Here is an 11,726-nt window from a genome sequence, read left to right as displayed (position 1 = left end):
GGTGGCAACGACGAATGTGGGCCTGAACAGAGGGCACTGAGAGATCCTTCTCCTGAGAAGGAAACAAGGGAGGTTGGTAGCCATACAGGCACTGGAAGGGAGACATCCCAGTGGCAGATGTAGGGAGAGTATTGTGGGCATACTCAACCCAAGGCAACTGAGAGACCCAGGAGGTGGGGTTGGAGGAGACCCAGGAGGTGGGGCGGCAGGTAGCTTAGTGGGTAAGAGCGTTGTGCCAGTAACCGAAAGGTTGCTGGTTCTAATCCCCAAGCTGACTAGGTGAAAAATCTGTCGATGTGCCCTTAAGCAAGGCACTTAACCCTAATTGCTCCTGTAAGTCGCTCTGGATAAGAGCGTCTGCTAAATGACTAAAATGTAATGTAAAATGAGGAGACAAGGCAGCGTAGCGTGGATTCCATCTTCTGGTTGGCTCTCTCCGCCTGACCATTAGATTGGGGGTGAAAACCAGATGTGAGACTGACTGTAGCTCCAATGGCCAAACAGAAGGACTTCCAGACAGCAGAGGTAAACTGAGGACCACGGTCGGAAACTATGTCACTGGGCAACCCGTGGACCCTGAAAACCTCCCTAACCAGGATCTCGGACGTCTCAGAGGCAGAGGGAAGCTTGGAAATGGGCACAAAGTGGGCGAACTTGCTGAATCTGTCCACGATAGTCAGAATGACCGTGTTCCCCTCAGAAGAGGGCAACCCAGTGACAAAGTCCAGGGCCAGATGCGACCATGGTCGCCGGGGAATAGGGAGGGGGTGAAGTAGTCCAGAGCTGGGCCGATTGGCACTCTTATTCTGCGCACACACTGGACAGGCAGCAACAAACCTCCGAGTATCTTCTCCCATGGCAGGCCACCAAAATCGTCTGCGAAGTAACGCCATCGTCCGAGCCACGCCAGGGTGACAAGCCATATTGCTGGCGTGGGACCATTGGAGGACAGCAGAACGAACCGACTCAGGCACAAACAACCGACCGGGTGGACCGTTACCGGGACCGGGCTGCGTCCGAAGGGCCGCCATAACCTCCTCCTCAATCTTCCACATAACTGCTCCCACGACACAGTTCCGGGGAAGAATCGTCTCGGTCTTGGCCCCACTCTCCTCCGTCTTGGAGAACATCCGGGACAAGGCGTCCGCCTTGCCGTTCTTAGATCCAGGTCGGAACGTCAGGGAAAAATTAAAGCGTCCGAAAAACAAAGACCACCTGGCCTGACGGGAGTTGAGACGTCTAGCCGATTGCACGTAAGCAAGATTCTTGTGGTCAGTCCAGACAATAAACGGTTGCTCCGCCCCCTCCAACCAGTGGCGCCACTCCTCCAAGGCAAGCTTCACCGCGAGAAGCTCCCGGTTACCCACATCGTAGTTCCTCTCCGCAGACGAAAGACGACGAGAGTAGTAGGCGCAGGGATGGAGTTTACCATCAGTGGAGCATCGCTGGGACAGGATGGCGCCAACCCCCACATCAGACGCATCCACTTCAACGACGAACTGACGGGCCGTGTCAGGTTGAGAGAGAATCGGTGCGTTGGTGAATCGCCTCTTCAAATCCAGGAACACTCGGTCCGCCTCCGGATTCCAATTGAAGGTCCTGGTACTGGAAGTCAGGGCAGTTAACGGAGCGGCCACACGGCTGTAATCCCGGATGAATCTGCGGTAGAAATTCGCAAACCCCAGAAACCTCTGGAGCTGCAATCTCGTACCGGGCTGGGCTCATTCCAGAACCGCCCTAACCTTCTCCTGGTCCATCCTAATCTCTCCCCTGGAGATGATGTACCCGAGGAAGGATGTAGTGTGGGCGTGAAATTCGCACTTCTCGGCCTTCACGAACAGGCAATTCTCCAACAATCGCTGCAGAACCTGCCTGACATGCTGGACGTGGTTGGAAGGTTCCTTCGAGAAGATCAGAATGTCATCCAGGTAAACAAACACAAAGAGACCGATCATATCTCTCAGGACGTCATTCACCATACTCTGGAATACAGCTGGAGCATTGGTCAGTCCAAACGGCATCACCTGATACTCGAAGTGACCCATCGGTGTATTGAAACCCGTCAACCACTCGTCCCCCTCTCTGATCCGGACCAGGTGATACGCATTGCGTAGGTCTAGCTTGGTGAACACAGTAGCACCCTGTAAGGAGTCGAAGGCAGAGCTCATCAAGGGCAGGGGATACTTGTTCTTGACCGTGATATCATTCAACCCCCGATAATCAATACACGGTCGAAGAGAGCCATCCTTCTTACCCACAAAGAAGAATCCTGCCCCCAGGGGTGATGACGAGGGACGAATGAGACCAGCAGCTAGGGACTCCTTGATGTAGGTCTCCAAAGCCTCACGTTCAGGTCGGGAGATACTGTATAACCGTCCCTTGGGATAGACAGCTCCAGGGAACAGGTTGATGGCACAATCATATGGTCGGTGGGGAGGGAGTGACAGAGCCCTCTGCTTACTGAACACTTCCCCCAAATCGTGATATGTCTCGGGAACCAGGGACAAATCTGGGGGTTTAGCCTCAATCACCTGACTGGGAACCGAATGGGAACAGGCAGTCTTGAGACAGTTAGCATGACAATCAAGGCTCCAACTAGTTACCTTGCCAGTCACCCAATCGAACGTGGGATTGTGTTCTTTCAGCCAGGGGTATCCAAGGACCAGAGGAACATGGGAAGAAGGCAGAATGAAGAATGAGATCACCTCAGAATGATTCCCTGACAACAGCATCTTAACCGGTTCAGTCCTCATCGTGATACGTGCCAGACTACTGCCGTTCAGAGTGGTAGCTTCAATGGCTTCCGGTAATCGCTCCTTGGAAAGCCCCAGCTGTTCCACCACTTCGGCATCAATAAAGCTTCCATCGGCACCTGAATCGACAAAAGCGTTAATCGCTAAGCTCTGATTCCTGTTCATGAGGGTAGCCGGGAAACGGGGTCTGACAGAGGTATTGAGAGGTTGAAACTGGCTCGCTAAAAGTCCTCCCAACTTTAGCGAGCCGAGCAGTTTGATGACCGCCGGGAACAAGTGGAGATGTAATGTCCCGAACTACCACAGTAGAGGCAGCAGTTGGTCTTACGTCTATGTTGGCGCTCCTCCTTGGTTAACCCGTGCCGCCCCACTTGCATGGGTTCAGAATCGGGAGGCAGGACCTCTCCACTAATCCTGTGTGTTGGATAATGATCGACGTATTCTGGTCCACCCCCCGACCCGACTGGGAACTGAGAAGCTGATTGATTGGACGGGCCCCATTGCTTCTCCCTCCTTCGCTCTCGAACTCGGTTATCCACCCGAATAGACAAGGCTACCAAGCTGTCCAGGTCACTAGGCTCCGGATAGGAGATCAACTCATCCTTGAGCTGCTCCGACAGCCCCTGGTAAAAGGCCGCTTGCAGAGACTCCTCATTCCACCCACTCTCCACAGCCAACGTCCTGAACTCGATCACGAAGTCGGCAACGCTGCGAGTTCCTTGGCGAAGCGAAAACAGGCGCCTAGCTGCGTCCATACCTCGGACGGAATGGTCGAATAGCTTCCTCATCTCGGCCGTGAACTCCTGGTATGAAGCCATGCAGGTGTCCTGTCGTTCCCAAACGGCTGAAGCCCACTCCAGCGCTCGACCACGCAGCAACTCAATAACAAAGGCTATCCTAGCCTTGTCTGTGGCATAAGAGTAGGGCTGTAGATCGAACACTAATCCACACTGCATAAGGAAAGAACGGCATCTTCCCAGGTCCCCCTCATATTTATCCGGCGTCGGAACCTTGGGCTCACGGAAGGACACAGCTCCAGAAGCGGCAGGCGAGATGGGTGAAACCGGTAGTGGATTCTCCACCGGCAAACTGAGCTGGGCCTGGATCTTCGTCAGACTGGTAGAAAAGTTCCGAACTGACAACGCTATCTCCTGTAGTGCCGTGCTATGTTGTCCCAACATCTTCTCCTGATGGGTAATGGCATGGCGAACAGAGTCCAGGTCCGCTGGGTTCATTACTGGCCGGATCGTTCTGTCACGGGTTACAAAGCCAGAACCCAGAAGCAGACCAGGACAAGGTGAGTTGAAACGAAGGTGAGTATTTATTTAACAGATTCAAAAACGATGCTGAATAATCCAGGGAACAGAGCGGGCGGCGGAGATGAGTTGGTGGGGGTGCAGTGGCAGATCCAATAATGGCTCGGCAGCCGCCGACCACCAGGCAGGGGTTGGGTGAAGGTTCCGGGTGAGTGACTGCAGATAGAACAAAACGGAGGTAAGTACACAGCAAGCCAACAAGGTGCAAAACAACAAAACTAACGCTAGAAGCTCCAAGGCTGATACACTGACAAACATACTGTTCATGGCTAACGATCCGGCAGGGAATGGACGTCAGGTCAGAGCTTAAAAAGGGTGATGATCAGGACCAGGTGTGCAGATCGCTGATGAAATGCAGGTGCGGTTAATCAGGAGAGCTCCCGCCTAGCAACGTCGCCCGGCAACCAGGCAGGGAGCGTTCCAGAACCCTCAGGAAACTGGAGATTCCGAGCAGAAAAATGACAACACAGGCAGGAACCGACTCAGGATGCAGGGTTCATGACACCTTATTTCACTAGAAAGAAAGGTAAGGATTAATTTAAAGGCCATACTCAACGTCACCTGAATTATACCGTTTTTAATAAAGGAAAATATGTGTTTCTCCTGTCTCTTGTGTTTCATTATAAACCCTGTTTTTGTGACATTTTCTTTTATGATCCTCAAGTAGATCCGAGTGGCGCAGTGGTCTAAGGCACTGCATTGCAGTGCTAGCTGTGCCACTAGAGATCCTGTTTCGAATCCAGGCTCTGTCGTAGCCGGCCGCGAACGGGAGACCCATGGGGCAGCGCACAATTCGTCCAGGGTAGGGGAGGGAATGGCCGGCAGGGATGTAGCTCAATTGGTAGAGCATGGCGTTTGCAACGCCAGGGTTGTGGGTTCGATTCCCACGGGGGGCCAGTATGAAAAAATAATAATGTATGCACTCACTAACTGTAAGTCGCTCTGGAAAAGAGCGTTTGCTAAATGACTAAAATGTAAAAAAATGTGACTCCACTGCCGCTTGTACACAAACAGTTCGAACAAACATAGTTATTTGTAGCTTTTGCAAACATAAGCACGGCACAAACAGGTTTCATGTATTTTTTTTCAGGAGGGGAGTTACATGCATATATTAAGGCAATCCTTGCATTTCCAGGGCTTGGTGTTTAAAGTATCTGGGACAAAGCGGCAGAGCCTTGACTGATAGGCGGCTTCCTGAATCTCTGATGTTAATCAGTTCTTTGAGAGTGCAGTTTTATTTATTTAGTTCATATTTATTTTTATAGTATTATTTAGGCTCATCCCAGATTTCTACAAACTTTTTGAGAAATAAACAAAATATTTTAATAACAGCACTATGTGTGTGAGACTAACTATACCACCCTGCAACCCCCTGCTGGCTCTCATACGAAACTAAGTAGGTCTACACCCTGTTGATACCTGGATGGGAGACCAGATTCTGCTGTAAGGGAAGTGGTGTTGGAGGACCAGTAGAAGGTACTCAAAAATGTCAAAAATGTAAAAGAATCTTGAGGGCCAAACAGGGAAGAAACAAGCATTTATGAGTCTATGTTGGTATGATATGATTATGTTTAATAGTCTAGGTTAAATGTGCTATAATAGGAAGGTTGTGTACTGGCACTGTGAGACAACCTGTTTCCTAGCACAGCACCTTAACACCAAACAGGCATTGTGTACTGCGTTGTCATATTACATTTTCCATATTTATAAAATACAATACTTTGGCCACTATCTAAAATAGGAAATAACCTCCACATATTTTGTCCAGTTGTATCAAAGTAAAAATATCAACTGTTTGAACTCAAGCAGTCCAAATTGGGACAAACATGTTGTTTAATGTGTTTAGCGTTTTCCATTTGTAGGATGATTTAGAATGAGTCGGACAGTTCCTCTCCTGGTGTTTTGGTATATGGTGGTGTTTTTCTTACAACACACCTGCAACCTATAACACTGTGGCCCAAAACCAGCTATGATTCATGGGAAAATGGCCAGTAAACATCTGGCTAGACAACACGGGAGGTCAGCCAGGCACACACACACACCACACACACACACACACACACACACACACACTATTTCTACACACAATATTTCTACACAAACACACATGCAATTTATACACACACACACGCATGGCCTATTGCTTTTCCCTAGCCTGTATTTTCAGATTAGAGAGCAGACGAGTGTCACGCCCTGGCTCTGGGGACACTTGTATGTTGAGCCAGGGTGTGAGTTTCAGTTGTATTCTATGTGTTCCATTTCTATGTTGGCCAGTGTGGTTCTCAATCAGAGGCAACGAGTGTCAGCTGTGGCTGGTTGTCTCTGATTGGGAACCACATTTAAACAAGCTGTTTGCCCACAGTGGTTGTGGGATCTTGTTGGTGTTGGTTTGTGTTTGACCAGTGACTGTCACGTTATCGTTTTGTTGTTTTTGATCGTGTATCAATAATAAAGAGTATGTTCGTCTGGAACGCTGCGCCTTGGTCCTCATCTCTTACCGACGATCGTGACAGAAGATCCCACCAAAACGGGACCAAGCAGCGTGTCCAGGAGCCATCGCCAGGTGAATCGCTAGCAGATCTCCGTGGCAACCTCGACTGGGTCAAGCCTAGTGAGGAGCAGAGAGGGTGGACTTGGGAACAGTGGAGGAAGAGTTTCGATTGGGTCAAGCCAAATGAGGAGCTGAATGGCGGGAGTTGGAAGCAGAAGAGCGAGAGTTGGGCGAGAACTATAGAGGCCTGGCCCACGGGGAAGAGAGACCCCCAGAAATTTTTTAGGGGGGGGCTCACGACGTGGACGTCGGGGCAGCAGGAGGCCGCGATAGAGCGGTCCAGCGGGTTGGCAGAGGAGGCCGCCAGGTTACGGGGGCCACTGGTCAAAGAAGGGAAGGAAGGTGTAGAGGCACGGCGAGAGGTACTGGGGTGTGTTACCAGTCCGGTCCGGCCCGTTCCAGATCCCGGTGTAGGGCCAGTGGTGTGTGTCCCCAGTACGGTCCGGTCTGTTCCTGCCCCTCGCACCAAGCCTACGGTGCGCGTCGCCAGCCCAGCCCGGCCTGTTCCTGCAACTCACACCAAGCCTACGGTGCGCGTCGCCAGCTCGGCCCGGCCTGTTCCTGCTCCCCGCACCAAGCCTATGGTGCGCTTCGCCAGCCCGGCCCGGCCTGTTCCTGCTCCCCGCACCAAGCCTATGGTGCGCGTCGCCAGCCCGGTCCGGCCTGTTCCTGCCACTCGCACCAAGCCAGGGGTGCGAGTCGTCAGCCCGGTCCAGCCCGTTCCTGCTCCATGCACCAAGCCAGGGGTGCGTATCGTCAGCCCGGCCCGGCCCGTTGCTGCTCCACGCACTAAGCCAGGGGTGCGCATCGTCAGCCCGGTCCAGCCCGTTCCTGCTCCACGCACCAAGCCAGGGGTGCGTATCGTCAGCCCGGCCCGGCCCGTTGCTGCTCCACGCACTAAGCCAGGGGTGCGCATCGTCAGCCCGGTCCGGTCCGTTCCTGCTCCACGCACCAAGCCAGGGGTGCGCATCGTCAGCCCGGTCTGGCCCGCTCCTGCTTCCCGCACCAAGCCAATGGTGCGCGTCGCCAGCCCGGTTCGGCCCGCTCCTGCTCCTCACACCAAGCCAGTGGTGTGCGTCGCCAGTCCAGCACGGCCCGTGCCTGTTCTCCACACCAAGCCAGTGGTGGGCGTCGTCAGTCCGGCACGGCCCGTGCCTGTTCCACTGGTGCCTGGTCCGGCACCGGTCAGATGCGTTACGCCGGAGCTAGAGCAATCCGCTCCATCAGTGTGCAGTCAAGCTTCGGCCAGCGGGGCCAGACCGGACCAGGGGTACTTTGGGGGGTTGGAGAGGGAGTGGGGATCAGGTCCGGAGCCGGATCCGCCGCCAAGGCGGAGTGCCCACCCGGTCCCTCCCCTGTGGTATTTAGTTGGCGCGGTCCGCGCCTTTAGGGGGGGGGTACTGTCACGCCCTGGCTCTGGGGACACTTGTATGTTGAGCCAGGGTGTGAGTTTCAGTTGTATTCTATGTGTTCCATTTCTATGTTGGCCAGTGTGGTTCTCAATCAGAGGCAACGAGTGTCAGCTGTGGCTGGTTGTCTCTGATTGGGAACCACATTTAAACAAGCTGTTTGCCCACAGTGGTTGTGGGATCTTGTTCGTGTTGGTTTGTGTTTGACCAGTGACTGTCACGTTATCGTTTTGTTGTTTTTGATCGTGTATCAATAATAAAGAGTATGTTCGTCTGCAACGCTGCGCCTTGGTCCTCATCTCTTACCGACGATCGTGACAACGAGGAAAGATCGATTGAGATGCACATCTTCTGACTCAGGTGAAGTGAAAATGAGTGTGTCCTCAATGTATGTATGTTTTATTAAAAATTATACTTTAGTGGTTTCAACCTATTTCTTGTGGATTCGCTCAACCTAAATACATTTACATTCCCCTCAATCTAATATTTCTGTTTCATTGGAAGCATAGAAATAGTTTGTTCTCCTTACGCATGCAAATGTATGGTCTGCACAGACATCGGACGTCATGATGCAACGTTCAGCGGCAACTTTTCCACCTGCAAATCCTCTTGCTCTTCCCAGTTCATAACGGTTGATGACAAAGCACTGTTATACACGGTAGGTTGAGTCATGAAATCATATTTCATAAGCAATATGTTGTCGGTGGTGTGTTTGATAATTGTATAATTGACCATTTGGCAGAAGTTTGAGATTTATACAACTTTGTTGTGGACGTAATGTGTTATGAAAGTCATTGGTAACTTAGCTAGCTAGCTTATGGTAGTCACTTTTACTAGCGAGCGAGCGAGCGAGTGTCTGTGTTAAGTTTTGTAAGGATAGTTCTGACATTGTCAACTAAGTCAGTGTATTTTCTCCCGGTTCATTTTGTTTTTTTTAAAACTTATGCTGACATTGTGTCTTGGGATGGTGGCGAGCTACTTCTAACGGTTAGCTATTATTAGTAGTAAGGTTATTTTCTGTCTTTGTCATAGTAATTGTGTTAGCTAAAATGCTACTACTCGCTAACATGCAAACTTAGCTAGCCAACCAATTGAAAGAATGGTGCGCCGAAGAAGATAGCCGCAGTTTTACAGCCCTCTAACCAATTGTACTATTATGTATTGTTTTTTTTGCGTTATTTTTAATTTATTCTGTACATAATGTTTCTGCCACCGTCTCTTATGACCAAAAAGAGCTTCTGGATATCAGGACAGCAATTACTCAACTCGTATTGGACGAAGATTAAGTCTTCAACGAGTCGGACGCAAAGTATATCCTACAGACACCCGACAAGGCCCAAATCCCCTTCATTCGCATGAGAAAGAGACTGAGATATCGTGGACGTAGGTCGGGGTGCGAGTAAACTGCCTCTTCCATCAGTCCTATTAGCCAATGTTCAATCATTTGAAAATGAATGAGACGACCTAAAATTACGGTTATCCTACCAATGGGACATTAAAAACTGTAATATCTTATGTTTCACAGAGTCGTGTCTGGACGACGACATGGATAACATACAGCTGGCAATATATACGCTACATCGGCAGGATAGAACGGCTGCCTCCAGTAAGACAAGGGGTGGTGGTCTGTGTATATTTGTAAACAACAGCTGGTGCATAAAATCAAATACTAAGGAAGTCTCGAGGTTTTGCTCGCCAGAGGTAGAGTATCTTATGATAAGCTGTAGACCACACTATTTACCAAGAGAGTTTTCATCTATATTTTTTGTAGCTGTCTATTTACCACCACAAACCGATGCAGGCACTAAGATTGCACTCAATGAGCTGTATAATGCCATAAGTAAACAGGAAAACGCTCATCCAGAGGCAGCGCTCCTAGTGGCCAAGGACTTTAATGCAGGGAAACTGAAATCCGTTCTACCTAATTTCTACCAGCATGTTAAATGTGCAACCAGAGGGAAAAAAACTCTAGACCACCTTTACTCCACACACAGAGACGCCTACAAAGCTCTCCCTCGCCCTCCATTTGGCAAATCTGACCATAACTCTATCCTCCTGATTCCTGCTTATAAGCAAAAACTAAAGCAGGAAGCACCATTGACTCGGTTAATAAGAAAGTGATCAGATGACGCAGGACAGTTTTGGAATATGTTCCGGGATTATTCTGATAGCATTGAGGAGTACACCACATCAGTCACTGGCTTCATCAATAAGTGCATCGATGACGTCGTCCTCACAGTGACCGTACGTACATACCCCGACCAGAAAACATGGATTACAAGCAACATCCGCACTGAGCTAAAGGGTAGAGCTGCCGCTTTCAAGGAGCGGGACTCTAACCCGGACGCTTATAAGAAATCCCGCTATGCCGTCCGACGAACCATCAAACAGGCAAAGAGTCAATAAAGGACTAAGATTGAATCGTACTACACCGGCTCTGACGCTCGTCGGATGTGGCAGGGCTTGAAAACTATTACAGACTACAAAGGGAAGCACAACCGCGAGCCGCCCAGTGACACAAGCCTACCAGAGGAGCTAAATCACTTCTATGCTCGCTTCGAGGCAAGCAACACTGAAGCATGCATGAGAGCATCAGCTGTTCCGGATGACTATGTGATCACACTCTCTGTAGCTGATGTGAGTAATACTTTTAAGCAGGTTAACATTCACAAGGCCGCAGTGCCAGATGGATTACCAGGACGTGTACTCCGAGCATGCGCTGACCAACTGGAAAGTGTCTTCACTGATTTTTTCAACATGCCCCTGACTAAGTCTGTAATACCAACATGTTTAAAGCAGACCACCATAGTCCCTGTGCCCAAGAACACTAATATAACCTGCCTAATTGACTTCCGACCCGTAGCACTCACGTCTGTAGCCATGAAGTGCTTTGAAAGGCTGGTCATGGCTACATCAACACCATTATCCCAGAAACCCTAGACCCACTCCAATTTGCATACCGCCCCAACAGATCCACAGATGATGCAATCTCTATTGCATTCGACACTGCCCTTTCCTACCTGGACAAGAGGAATGCCTACTTGAGAATGCTATTAATTGACTACAGCTCAGCGCTCAACACCATAGTGCCCTCAAAGCTCACCACTAAGCTAAGGACCCTGGGACTAAACACCTCCCTCTGCAACTGGATCCTGGACTTTCTGACGGGCTGCCCCCAGGTGGTAAGGGTAGGTAACAACACATCTGCAACGCTGATCCTCAACACAGAGGCCCCTCAGGGGTGGGTGCTCAGTCCCCTCCTGTACTCCCTGTTCACCCATGACTGCATGGCCAGGCACGATTCCAACACCATCATTAAGTTTGCCGATGACACAACAGTGGTAGGTCTGATCACCGACAATGATGAGACAGCCTATAGGGAGGAGGTCAGAGACCTGGCCGTGTGGTGCCAGGATAACAACCTCTCCCTCAACGTGATCAAGACAATGGAGATGATTGTGGACTACAGGTAAAAAAAGAGGACTAAGCACGCCCCCATTCTCAACGACAGGGCTATAGTGGAACAGGTTGAGAGCTTCAAGTTCCTTGGTGTCCACATCACCAACAAACTATCATGGTCCAAATACACCAACACAGTCGTGAAGTGGGCATGACAAAGCCTACTCCCCCTCAGGAGACTGAAAAGATTTGGCATGGGTCCTCAGATCCTCAAAAAGTTCTACAGCTGCACCATTGA

Source organism: Coregonus lavaretus (assembly GCF_964263955.1).
Source record: "Coregonus lavaretus genome assembly, chromosome: 16".
NCBI classification, from domain to species: domain Eukaryota; kingdom Metazoa; phylum Chordata; class Actinopteri; order Salmoniformes; family Salmonidae; genus Coregonus; species Coregonus lavaretus.
This window is presented reverse-complemented; position numbering follows the sequence as displayed.